At 43.6% G+C, this 14,029-nt stretch overlaps 1 long non-coding RNA gene across 1 annotated transcript; it reads left to right on the forward strand.

Moving 5' to 3' along the window:
• Positions 1-1,677: 1,677 nt before the first annotated feature.
• On the forward strand, positions 1,678-12,926 carry LOC141940135 (uncharacterized). The gene is made up of 3 exons (XR_012627890.1): positions 1,678-1,797; positions 1,919-2,057; positions 12,587-12,926. It is a non-coding gene; the product is annotated as an uncharacterized LOC141940135 (long non-coding RNA).
• Positions 12,927-14,029: the final 1,103 nt, after the last annotated feature.

The raw sequence follows: 14,029 nt of genomic DNA on the forward strand, positions 1-14,029 counted from the left end.
TTGAAGGTTACCAGTAACATTACATTGCTATTGTGCATAAACTGCATTTTTTATGCTAAAACTTTACAGGTGAAAGCCGAGCAGGAGATTTTGGTTGCATGCATCGTCATTTTTTGGAAGTGATCAGATCAGATCAATTTTCAATTCAGTTGCAGCTGTGACAAAGAAAAGCTCTGAAGTATGGTCATGTGGCCTACCTCTGTTTACTGCACCAGTTTCAAAACCGTATTTTACCATGTTAAGGAATATACCTGAGTGCTAAATTCGTTGTATTATGTTTCTTAGATGCCTGCTAGGTGAGCTCTTCAGGTGCCAGAGGATGCCTGTGAGGGTGACTGAATCTTTCAGTTCATCTAGATGAATCAAGATGCTGTTTTGCTTGGTTAGTTTTGAAATTTGGAGTATTTTGTAATACTTGTAGCTGTTCGATAAATCTAACTCACTTGAACCATTAAAAGTGGCGGTCATAAAGCTTAAGAATTATTATGTGTAGCTGTAGGGAGGCCAGCTACGGCAAGAGCCTTTTATTATACACCTAAATACCGTTTTACCTTTTGGACGCTGCTCTCACCCAGGGCGCCGAACAGAGACAGCTCCTGTTTCCTAAGGGTTGACAAACCGTAAGACTGTAAACACCTTTTTGCCCCCCCCCCTTCCAAGCCCATTCTGAGAGATGAGTGACTCGCCTCCTGGGCTGCTGGCTCCGCGCTACTAAACCACCGCCGAAAACGTGGGGATGACGGTAGCGGGAAGCGCAACTGCCGCCGGCGGGACGCGCCCCCTTCGCCGACCGCCTCCGGGGGGGCAGCCTGCGCTGGCGGGGGGCGGGGGGGGGCGGCAGGGGAGCGGGAGGAGAAGGGAGAAGGGAGGCTGCGGAGGCGCCCCCGCCCCGCCCGACCCCGCCGCTCCGCTCCCCGCAGCGCGGGACGGCCCCGGCGGCGCCGGCTCCCGCGCCGCGTCCCCGGCCCCCGGCCGGCCGCTCCCCGCCGGCGAGAGGCGCTGCGGGGCGGCGGGGCTTGCCCGGCAGCGGCGGAGAGGTACGGGGGGGCGCCCGCGGGGCGGTGGAGGCGGCTCCGCCGGCGGGGACGGCCGGGCGGTGAACCACGGGCGGGCGGCTCCGGCCCTCCCCGAGCGGGGCTGCGGGCGGGGAAGGGGCGAGGCCGGCTGCCGCAGGGCGGCCCCTGCGGGCGTCAGGGCCAGCCCGCCCGTGCGTGACTCTGTGTGTGGGTCCGCGCGTGTGTCCGTGGGTCCGTGCGCGCTGGGGGCGGCGTGTGCGCTCCGCGCTGAGCCCGCAGCGGAGCCCCGCGGCGGCGGGAGCGGGACTTCACCTCCCGGCTGCGCCGAGCTGCGGAGTTGACGGCCGCAGCCCTCAGCCAGCGCCGCGGCGGTGATGCTGCTGCTTGTGCGCATTCTTCTTCTCCTGGCGAGGTTCCTGGTAAGTCCCTCTTTCCTAATAGCAGCTGGGGTTTGTGGTTTGGTTTTTTTTTTTTGGGGGGAGGGGGGTGTTTGTTTTGTTTTTCTGCGCCTGTGAGAAGGAGTCGAGGGAGCGGAGGAGGGGGGAGCTTGCGGCGCGGTCCCGGCTCCGCACCCCCCCCCGCCTCCGGAGAGCGGGTGCTTGTGGCCGGGAGGTGGTTGTGTGTTTGGTTGAGTTTTATTTTTTAATGCTTTACAGCATACGCTGCTATGCAAATTGAAGGTGGCGGTTCTTGCCCGTCAGTGACGCGGTCTGTGGCTATCGTTCGGCAGAAAGGGCTGATAAGGAACAGGCGCTGCGTTGTCCTCTTCGTCACCGAGCAGGTGAGTGGCTCTGTGGTGCTCAGGTGAAGATCAACGCTCAGCTGTGTGCTAGCTAGAGTTTTCCTCCAGGATTTTGCTTTGGAAAACATAGTCTACTTATTATACTTCCATTTTATTATAGGACTGTACAAAGAAAGGAGTAAATGGTGGAGGCTGAGCACCACTTCTCTAAAAGCAGTGGGGTCACTTCATAGTTCCCGAGCGCAGCTAGCCCATATGCACTTCAGCGTACCCGGTGTGGAGTCGTACCACAAGGAGTGGTGAGTGAGGGGATTCTGTGCCCCAGGGCTAGTGATTTTTGGAAAGGCTTGGGAGGGTTGACAAGCAGTCAGCCAGGGAGTAGCCCTTTACATGAATGTGAGAAGATAGAGGAGGAGGTGGGAATATTACCTGTGAGGTGCACAAGTGTTACTGTTTTGCTGTGTGCACTTCAGGTGAAAGATCTGTGTGCAAGGTGCAGCCCACTGCAGTATAAAAAACATTGAAAAGGCCCGGGCTGTAAAACCGCTCAGAGCATATGTTGTCTTGAGTGGCTCCAAAAGGACAAAAGAAGTGGTTGGATCCTTGCCTAGAAATGTCAAGGTGAGGAACAGCATATTTACCCAAGAGAGAAAAGATTTAACAAGATCCAGTGTTGGAAATTTGAAGTTGGACATCCTGAGACTAGACAGAGGGTGCATTTTTAAAAAATAGCAGCACTCATTAGACTAACAAGTTCATAAAGCTTTTTCATCATTAAAAAATTTTAAGCCAAGGATGTTTTTTCTATTTCTAACAGGACTTATATGGGGAGGGAAATCTTATGGGCTCTACGTAGGAGAGGCTGGAACAGGTGATTGTAATGAAGCCTTATTGCCTCTATTATGCATATACTCAGGAAAGCTGTGCCATCTCTGAGAGCACACTCTCCACATAGGTTGTTTTCTTCATACATGTTCTGTTCTTCTTCCCCAAATGCCGTTAGATCCAGGGGTGTCTGTGCTTCTGTTTTGCATCTAAGCAATTACAGTGAAGATCTGGAAGGTGAGAGTTGCAATGAGAGTTGCTGTATGTAGATCTGAGTCAGGTTTGAGGAATGTGGTTTGTAAGGCTGGGGGCGCGTGGGTATGCTTTCCAGAGAAAATTGGTGTGTTCAGACATTTGGAGTGATTTAACGTGTTCATGTTTCTAAGCTGTCTTCAGCACTGTGTTTACGCTTAAGAAATACCTACTAGCATGTTTTGACTTTTATAGATTTCATGGTAGTTGAAGTTCTTTTGGGATGGAGAAATGCTTATTTAACCAAAATGCCGTATGAATTGTGGGTTGTAGCTGTATTTTTTTAGAGTGGAATAACAGTACCTATGAAGGCTCTTACTAAATGATTTTCAGTGTGACGTTGCAGTCATGGAGTTGTTTGCCTATCTACAAAAGATGTTATTACATAATGTTGTCTCGTCTAAATCTCCTTACCAAGAGAGACAAGTTTCGTATCTGATGATTAACTGCTGTCTGTGAGTGAGAACTTTGGTGCTGCAGGGTGGGGAGGGAGCCAGGGAATCTGTTTGATAAAGCGATGGCTGAAGCCAGCTGCAGCGCAGGATTGCTCTGTGACCGAGCGCTTTGTTTCCCGGTGCTCTATTGCTATTGCCTTGCCTACTGAATTTACTCTGCCTTCGACCCAAACTTCCTTTCTGCCAGGGATGAGCGTGCTGATGTGTTGTCCCAGAGCCTGGAAACTTAGGAAAGCCGAATAGGTAAGACCGGCTGAAAGGTTCGACCTTAAAGAGCAGCGTGGGTTTGAGAACAAGGGCGGTAGGTAGGAGGTATGTTTGTGGTAGGCGCAGGAAGCTGATACGTGAGTATTTCTTTTTGGATATTTAGAGTAGCTTTTCTTATCTATCTCTATAGAAAGACCATATCAACATATACATACAATGTATACCAATGAACATATACATGCAATATATGGTAAGGAAGCCTTCTGCCTTCTTCCTGTTCCAAACAGTCTGCCTCTATTGTAAAAAAAGGTCTTTTTAAGCTTGTATCTTGGTCTGTCCTGGATGTGACTGAGTGGCCCCATTCTGTGTGGCTTTCCATATGCTGTGGCGCAGCTTGAGAGCAGAATCAATTGCTCAGGAACTGAATTTGCTTGTTTTTTTTTTTTTTATCTTTACCTCAGCCTGCACTGAAATTTCTTCCTAATTCAATTAATCTGTACCTTTTTATTTTCACTGTAACTTTTCTCTGGGTGTGCTTTTTGTATTGCTTAGAAACAAAATTGGATATCAGAAATGAAACAAAATTCCATTGTGGTTTGTACTGTATTCCACAAATGAGTATTAACAGGAATCTCCTTAAATGAGCATTTTATTTATTTATTTTTAAGAGAGTTGCACTGCCTCTTCACTTCAGTGCATCTCTGGCACATTTAAATTCTCTGTGGCATCCCTCATTGTTGATAAGTAAGTTCTCTTTTCAGTTGCTCTCTCTCTTGGTTCCAGGCGAATTTGTCAGCTTTTTGTTTGGTGAGAAATTGCCTTTCCCCACAGTGATTTCATGTGAGGGAGAATGCTGCTAGGAGTGATTGCATTTTGTGTGGGGATAACTTGTGATCGGAATGCAGCTGAATTTACTAGTCTCTCTCCATCAGTACTGTGGTAACTTTTGGATTAGACGACTACGTTTTACCTGTACAGCCTCGCAAACTGTGAAAGTAGCAGTGTGTCAGCAGATAGGAGGAAAACATGTTTTACAGCATGAGTGTGTCAAAGTTTTTATCTAATGTATTAGAGGGATGGGGCCAGTGCAGGAATTGTGTACAGCACCAGCGCATTTCCAAGGGTTGAAGAGGAGAGTGGAGCTTCAAGGAAATGTTTTTTTAGATGTGTGGTACAGAACTTGCAAGGTACTGTCTGAATACCATGGAAGCAAATATCCATGGCCATGGGAACACTGTTTCCAAGGATTCTGCTATTAGACAGACTTCTGGGAGAAGGCACTGTTTGAAAGCAAGCCATTTGTCATTTGGAGATTTTCTTTTTCATTTGCAGTTAGTACATGGCACAGTTGATGGCTTTTTGAGCAACTGTATGAGTTGAATCTGAGCTTGTCTCCTTACTTCTGGGGCCATTGCAGAACTCTAGAGAAGGTCAGACTTAGGAAGAGATGTACTTAATATTCCTTGTGAAACCTCATTCCTTTTCCTGAATCTTGGCACAAAATCCCTAGTGCATGGTGGGTTGGGGAAGAGAAAAATGGAGGAAACGAGGAACTGAATTCCCGTTCTCGCAATATTAAACCTGCTAAAGGTAATAAATAGGCTAATGATGCCAAGGCTGCCAGGTGTTTATATGCACTGTGACTTCAGAAGGCTAAGAGAAGCACGAGTCATCCATTCAGTTAAATAAAGATCTGATGTAGGAATTAGCATTCATTCGCTGTAGGCATTAGTGTAGCAATAGTACTAATTGCATTATCGAGTGTGTTGATGTGGACAGGTGAGAACGTGAGATTTGTGCTGGGAATGGGGAATCTTCGCATTGTGTAAAGTAATCCAGCAGACTGGAATACGATGAAAGCGAGTATTCTCGAAGCCCATGTTTGTGTCAAAACATGTTTGGGTTTTACATTGGAGATTAATGGTCAAAAATGGCAATACGTCTGCCTGCAGCGATACATTGCATTGCAGAAGGCACTTTTTCTAACAGCTTTTTCTACACTAGCTGTTGTTTCTGTACAATTTTTCGCGGTTGCCAGCTATAAAACAGGTTCTTTGACTTTTGTCATGCTCTGGAGTTAGAGTACAGGTATATACTTCTCTTCAGGAGTACTTCTATCCCTTTGGTCTCTGGATAAAATATGTAGTAGACTAAAGTAGATGAAGACAATACAGTAGTAAAAGTGTCCGTTAACTGTTGGCATCTGTATCTAGATTAGAGCCCTCTCCCTTGTTATTACCAGTGTTCAAGTTTTAGAGGGGAAAAAATAATGAAGGCATAGCTAGGTTTTTAATGGGACAGTTTTTAAGCCTGTCTGGTTTTGAAACCCTTGCTGTTAGAACAATATGGGTAAGTAGGATGCAGTCAGGAGCAGAAAAATCATGAATGCACTGGAGAATAATGATTTATTAGGTAAGACAGAAAACTAATAAGGGAGAAGGCTATACCTCCTTGGTATTTTCTGTTTCTGCTGTGAAGTGATGATGGCAGCAAAGAAGGGTGGGGAAGTACGAGTAACGTGTGCAAACACAAGTGTCATCTGGCTGGTGCTGGGGTGAGTAAGGAGTGCCCTGAAAGACCAGGGTAGGAGGAATTCTGCACGCCATGGTGCTGCTGGTACCTTTGTAAACGCTGTGCTTTCATTAGTGTACGTTTGTCTGGCTTTGGCTTTTCTAAGTGCAGAACCTGAACGGAGGCCGTTTGGGTGAATGTAACTGCGCATTCTCCCAGTATTTGGGCTGTCAGCATTTCACCCTAGAAATAATATTCCTTTGGGTTTCCTGGTTTTCCTGGATGTCTTTAGGCAGGGGTTTGTTTTGGTTATGACTGGGAGAATCTTTAAGGGAATTGTTTAAACAGCGTCATCCCATGCTAAGGTACGAGTCCCTCTTGATCAAAACTTAAGATTTTTCTTTTTTAATTTTTTTTTTTAAAGACCCAATCTGTGATTTGGCATTGATTTGCAGTCAGCCCTGAAATCACTTTGAACCATGACCTTGCTGATGACATTTCATTGCTATTGTGGAAGGGAGCAGAAACATGTCGGAATGATTTGGGGGACGGGAGTTTTGAAAGTGGACGTTCTCAGTTAAGTGTTTAATTAATGTAATATTGTTTATATCAGAATTGAAATGATGAACTCACTTCTGATTAATTTTGTGCAAGTGTTTTAACGTTAGCTTGCCACACCGTGTTGCCAAATGTGGTTAAGACTGTGTTTGGCAGTAAAAGCAATTAAGTGTTAGGCTTTAGGCTTGATGGAAGACATGAACCATTACTACCTGCAGAAGCCTTCTCACTAGTTAGTGAGGATAATGCTGGTGATTGCTACCGGTGTTTCTAGTGTAGTCATTTTTCAGAGTAAAGTTGGGTTTTGAGGAAAGCAAGGGAAAAGAAATGTTCTAAAGGATTTGTGTTCATTGTCCACATCCTTCAGCTTCCAGTGAGATTGTAGGTGGTTTTAATTGACCATCTCCAATGGCCGTGAATTAACAAAAAAGAGAGAAGTTTGAATTGGACAAGCTGTTTATAGTGGAATAGTTTATTGTAAGTACTGTGTGTAGTATGTGGTTTTTTGATTGCTCTGTGCTCAAAAGCTAGAAGTAATCCAGGTTTCATTTGGTACTCTTGCCTTCTGACTGGATACAATCCTTATGATTCTGCTTGGAAGTAGACGACACCTGAGGTGTAAACTTGGACTTTTTTGAAACTGCCTTTATTTTTGACATTCTTAAAAATCCTCCTTTTGACCTTCTGGCTCTTGTTAATGGCGAGGGAATGAGACGAGATTGAAGTTTTTCATTGTGACATTTGAGGAGCAGAGGAAGGACAAGAGGGACAGAATAACATGTCACCATGTGGCAGCCTCACATAGCCGGGGATGTGACTTTTTTAATGGGGAATTCAAATGACAGAATAACTGGAAACAAGGCAGGGATCACTAAATGGAGCAGAGCTGCTTGTCTTACTGTTGTCACTGGTTTTACAGGGGAGATACTTTTCACTTGCGTAAGTGCAAGCTGAAGCCAGAGGCAAAACGACAGAGGGGTTTTCCCGTTTTGGCTTCCGAGTGCTCTGTCCCTCCTGTTGTCTCACTGCGTCAGGTGAAGATGCTGTGATGGAGAGCAGAGAACGCGCTGGGGGTCTACTGCATGCCCCAGGTGGCTAAATCGTAAGAGAGCGCAAACATGACATGGGTGAAGACGATGACAGACACTCAGAAGTTCCGCATTAGTCTGTATAGTATGGAAGCTGTAGCTTTATTCAAGAAGAATGAATACGTATACGTTCCTATACATAGAAGACTCTCTCAAGTTGATTGCCAAACAGAATTTTTTGTTAGATAACTATGCAAATGTCTTCTGACAATTATGCTTGAGGACAGTGATGAAGTAATGCTCAGTTATTAGTGCATAAATTACGTGAGAGAAGGCTGAAAGCTTTCTTTCCGTTACTGCAAATATTCTTGAGCTTTGCTGTCATTGTAAGATCCCCCACTGTTGTCTTTCCACTTATTTTTTTGTTTTGGGGAGGAAAATCAAAAGACCTGTAAATCATAAAGGGTAAAATACATAGCAAGATATTCTTCTTTCAGTATTGTAAGCAGATACTTGAACATCATTTTGGGAAGGAAGGCACTAAAAATACATGTATGAGGTCTTAAAAGGGTGCTATGTTTGGGTGCCTGGGGTTAAATAATTCAGTCATTCTTTTATGAGATCACGAGGTGTTTTCTTCTACTGTAATACTACCATGTGTACCCAAATAGCAGTTTTTAGGCAAAAGAGTAACAGCAGACAGATTATGCAATATCCTGTCTCAAGGGGTAGGAGGGAATAAGCAGGAGGCCAGTGACAATTAACAGTCTGTTTTGTGGTTTAGAAAGATTTCTCTTTGCCTCCCAGTGGGTTTCTCTGTTTAGTTTTGAAGGACCTAATAGACGTAAGCAGCTTGTGGTTCTCTTTAAAAGCTACATAGGATAGAGAGAAACTTGCTCTTTTGAAAGAGTATCTTAAAATAGCAGTGGAAAATACCTCTGATATTATACTCCCTGTGGTATGATTTTCTTTGTTTACCGGTGAATATGGGTAGTGGAAAAGAAAATGGGATGAATTCATGGCTCCCTAAAAATACGGAGAATCTTTCAGTTGGTCAGAGTCAGCATTCAAGCAAGTGTTTGTGAATTAGCCAGATGCCAATTCCTGTTGTATTATAAAATTTCTGCACCCTTAAATTAAGGGACCATGACCGTATTCTTTGCATTGACAATTAATACATTACAAGTTTTCTGTTATTATTTAAGGAATCCCAAAGTGTTGATCCACCCAACTTACTACTGCTGTACCTCTGGTTAATACCTCCTGGAGTCTGAGGATGTAGATTCATAAATCCGCAGCATAGTACAGCATAATTTTGGCTTTCTGCCTGTGGATTTTGTTGCACTGCAATAGTATGATTTTTCAGTAGTGGAGGCTGACTACTCCAACTGTGTTTTGAAACCCTATCGTAGAAAGAAATGTAGATGGCAGATCAGCGTGAGACAATCTGTAGAAAGAGTTGAGCAGTCGTGATCGTGACATTGTCATAATGAAATGCTGTGTGGTCCTGGAAAAGTCCAGGATTCTCTAGAAACAACCAGAAATTTTATCAAATACGCTTCTTGGTGGACTTTGGCTGAAAAGGTGTCCAGTGATTCTAGCAGAGGAAGAGTATGCTTTAATGTGCTCAGGGACTGTGCTCCTTTATCGCAACTCCTTGGCTACCTGAGACCTTTTTTTTTTTTTCCTCTAACCGTTGTAACAAAACATTGTATCAAAGTGTTGAGTTTGAGGGAAACTAAGAAGGAAGCAGAGCCAAACTGAACTGAACCGAACCATATAACGACAATTCTTTTTCCTTCAGCAGAGCAGAGCCACATCAGTTTATATTACTGGAGGAGCTGAATCTGTGCACTGAAAGCAGTTTAAGCTGGGCTCTTTGTTCTCATGAAAAATTCTGTCTTGCCCAATGGATGGGGGAGTCCTTTTAGTGTCCTTCCAGACACAAATTTAAATGGTTAATTCCCTCACACACATGGACATGTGCACCCCTGCACATGTGGAAATCTGCCGAAGGCTGGTAGTTCTCAGTCTTCGATGAAAACTCAAATCATATGAAATTGATGTGCACGTGTTTATGGGGGCAGATTTTAATGACAAGCTTGAAAATCAAAGTAGGCTTTCCAAGGTTTGTGGTAGTTCTGGATTGGAACGAAATCTATACTGAATGGACCCGAGGAGGTTTTATACTAGAGTGAGTTTGAACAGCACGATTGTTGCAGCCATGATGGCTGAAACACAAAATAATTGCCTCAAGCTCTAGCAAAGCCAGATAATTTTTCACAGCTCTGATTATTTCACCCTTAGAGTCCCTTTTCGAACCCCCAGTACAGTAGTTCTTCACCCTTTTATTCTAGTAGAGCACTAAGGACAGAGTGACTACTTTGCCAAAGTACTGCTACACCTGCCACACTAGAAGACTGCAAGTATGTAAGTGTATGTGTGTCTGGAGACCTCCTGGAGGTGGGGAGAAGCTGTGAGCAAAAGGAAAGGAAAAAAAGACAGGTTACCTACTTACTGAAGGAGAGCAGTCAGCCAAGGTGAAAACAGCAGAATAGTATTTAAGGCTTGCAACCGTTACCCGTGATATTTTGAAGTGAGGTTTCGTGACCCGTGCTAGTGCAGTTTTTCATGTTCTCTGAGAGCAAAGCGTAAGAGTACTCGCATTAGGTCAGAAAAAAGATCCAGCGAGGCTGGTGTTTCTGAGTATGAAGGAACAGAAGGAGTGGGGCACACACTGAATACCACCTTCATTTTCCTCCCCACAGTTCTCCATAACTAAATGGAGCAAGGGCCCCTATGCTTCCTCAGTTAACTTTGTTTTTGGATGATTGCAATTAATAGACCCGCTAGAAGTCTAAATATCAAAGCAAGTTTTCTAAATTTTGTGAAACGTCCTGAATGGAATTGTTTCTGTATTGATACCCCAGGGTATTAGTCTTAGCTTTCAGTGCCTTGCTCTCTCAATCTACCAATTTAATGAACTTTTAAACCATTTCTAGTATTGACTTAGACAAGAAAGTCATCAAATGAATTATTCGTTTGGGTCCGTAATGTTCCTTCTTTTTGTGAAGCAAATAGTTTCAGCTGTTCCAGAAACCTGAATTTCATTGCTTAAGGGATGACACAGATGCTTAGGGAAGTCTTGAAAGACCCTCCCTTCTGGTAAGGGTGAGAACAGATGGAATGAGTTGATTTGGATGTATTATAAGTGGCATGACCATTGATTCTTATAGATCAGGTTGCCCAGTATGTTTTGCACATAAGTTGTTTTTCATTTTGTATTTATTTTATTTTGTGGCTTGTTTTTATTTTTCCTTCCCATTCCCCTGGAATCAGCCCAAATTTAAGCCTTGTGAAATTTCTGTCTTCATGTATTTGGTAGCTCTAGCAAGTCTTTATCAAACTTGTGTGAGCTATGCCTTCCTCCACAAGCTTAAAATGTGGTTTTAACCAGCTAAATTTTAACAGCGTCTGCAAAAAGATATTCCCTGATAGAAAATGCTCCCTATCCTCTTTAAGTTTGAAGTCCCTGTCCTACAACTTGCATATGAATTTGTGAACATGGGAATTGTTACACCTGTGACAAAGTAAGAGGAATGTGGTGGTTTTTTTTCCTTGCTCTTTTCAGAAACTTTAACTAAAATATGTCCCAAAACATCAGTGTGAGTACCGTGGAAAACTTTCCCTGTGATAGGTAACTTGGCAAAGTTGTTAGGAAAAGGACTTATAAAGGGTCATTTCCATGATAAAAATGGGAAAAAAAAGTATTGGTTAGTTTCTAATGGAAAGGCTTCCTGACCCACCTAATGTTATGTGCAAACCAAGAAAGAAGGGACCCCGTTTGCCACAGAAAATAAATGGATAACTTTAGCAATTTGACATAATGTGTGCATATTGGTGATGTGTCTGGTCTATCCATAATGTCAGTGAGCCTCATGATCCTTGATATAATTTTTCCTTGAGATAACCTCTTGAGGCAAGAGAAGGGGCTGTCCCTGTGTATGCTGGGAGCTGAAGTAGAGAGAAGCTAAGAGATTTGCTGTGGTTTACATGTGGTGGAAACAGTTTCTTCTTAGTAGCAGTCTGCTGTTCCTCTCAGAGGAGTATCACTGTTTGTGTTTTCACATGGTGATAGAGATTCTCAGGAGCAGTGGTGAGCTGACGATTTTACATGTCAGTGTATCACAGAACAAAAGCGTTGAAGAAATTCCCAAGCATTTTGGGATTTTATAATAATTTACATGGCAATTACTTGCATAGATAGAACTTCTATTTTAGAAGCTTCTATAATAAATTACCGAGGAGACGCGATCTGATTGAAGAGTTAGAGCGCGCCAAATAATATTAAACCCGCCTTATCTTTAAATGCCTTTAAATGAGTTGTAGTAAGCTTTGCCTGCTACTGCAGGAGGAGAGAATATTTGAAAAGCTGATGAGAATTTCAGAGCGCTCAATACAAGCAAGATGTCAGAGCATGTAAATTGATGGATGGATTTTGAGAATAGTTTCATGTGATGCTATATATGTAAACACATATGAGTATTATGTTTTTCCCAGCGTTCTGGTGAACTTGACAGTCTGAGTCCTGCTTACCCAGTTCTGCAGCAGCATGGGAAATGAGTAACCTGAGTAATCTGTGGCTAGCAATGAAGTGGTCACTTAATCCTGATTTCTCATCTTCTTCTTCAGGCTGGAGGGTACGTTGCAGTGTCTAAAAGCATTCAGATACTTCCGTTCCCTTTGTCTCCACAATAGGTTGTGAGTAATCTTCTTGTCAGGTGGTTTGTAACAGCAATAAGGCCTGCACTCAATACATCTAGGATCAGTGGATTCATTTATTAAACCAATTTTAGTCCCCACCTAGAGACCTGGAAATCTAACTGTGCCTTTCCTTTTGCCTTCATGGGTAGGACTTCCCTGTTTCCAAACATTTGGACTGTGTGTAAACAATTCAGCTTTTTTGAAATTTATTTTTTATTTTAAACACAGCATTTCTCAGTATCCTGGCTTGCTCCCTTCACAAACAATGAGGAGAACATCCCACGGGTGAGATCATCTCCCATCCAGTTCCTCGGTGATTCGCCAGAGACAGCTTCTTCTTGATCTGCCTGCAATCCCAGGGAGATGCTAGTCTGGCCCAGTGAAACAAATCAGATTTTGCACACATGTGGGCAAGGTGTCCTTGGCCCAGGTCATCTCCAAGCCTCAGCTTTCTCTTCTTCTAGTGTGCAGGCTTGTGTCTGTTGTCACGTCACAGGAACACACAGCTGTGCCTTGAGCCGTGGGATGGATGCTTCCTGTACACGTCAGGTCGTTTGGAAGGATTGGATCTGCACAAGGAAACTCACGTGGGGATTGGGCTTCCTAGCGGGTTATGACCAGGAAAGATGCTCCTGTCCGCTGCCCGTGTGCGTTTTCTTTTAGAAATTATTTTCTCTTTCCTTCCTGACCTTGACAGGTTTATGAGGTATGCAGCTGTATACCAAGAGCAGGCCAATACTTTTCTGGAGTTTAGTTCAAGCATAACCCAGAAGTTTAAATGAAGCTGCAGTTGTAATTTAAGAATTCTTAGACAGGACAAACACTGATACCTTTAGATACAGCGTGATACTTCTTACATTTGTGCCTTCCTAACACAAATTTCTTTTTATAACAGTCTAGGAAATAAACCAGAATATTCCTCTTTCCCATCCCCACTCGTGCTGCGTTACAATTGTACAAGATTACAAAAAGTCAGTATACAATAATCAGTATTTTTTTTTCTTTCTCCTGAAATCCAGCATCATTGATAGTCCACAGACACACAGAGCCTTTAATAGCAATTATTTGTAAATGTCCAATGTTTCCTAGACTGTAGTGGCCACATGCAAACACCTCACAAGTTTTGATGTCTCGGTTGACAGAAATGCCAGTACCTCACAGCAAGAATTATGTAGATGGGATTTGGCATCCTTCTTGCACTGTCAGTTGTTCCTTTTACCTGGGTTATGAAATGGTCTCATCCTCATCCCAGCTGGACTTTATTTCCAGGACACTCGAGGGATGAGGGCACCTGTTTTGCTCTGGTTAACAAAAAAAAAAAAGCTAGTCTAAAAAGCATAAGCATTTCTGCAAACTCCACAACGCGAAACAAACTCTTCACCCGTGGGTGGATGGACCACAGGAAGTGGACATTCTGTTCCTTCAGGTGGTTTACCTTTGGGACCTACAGTGAATTTAAGGGTGAGGGGAAAGTAAAGCAACGATTGATGCTGGGAGACTCAGTGTAAACAAAGAGAGATGACGCTTCCTCAAAACGCAAGCTCAGTGAAGGGAATGTAGCCCGTCATATGAACTTACAAGGCAGCAAAAATGAAGGCTTAAGAAACAGCAGATAGAAAGGTGCTTTCACACATTATAGTAAAAAACTACTATCAAAAGAATTGGGAAATG

The sequence above is a fragment of the Strix uralensis genome, chromosome 2 (genome assembly GCF_047716275.1).
Source record: "Strix uralensis isolate ZFMK-TIS-50842 chromosome 2, bStrUra1, whole genome shotgun sequence".
In the NCBI taxonomy this organism is placed as follows: Eukaryota; Metazoa; Chordata; class Aves; order Strigiformes; family Strigidae; genus Strix; species Strix uralensis.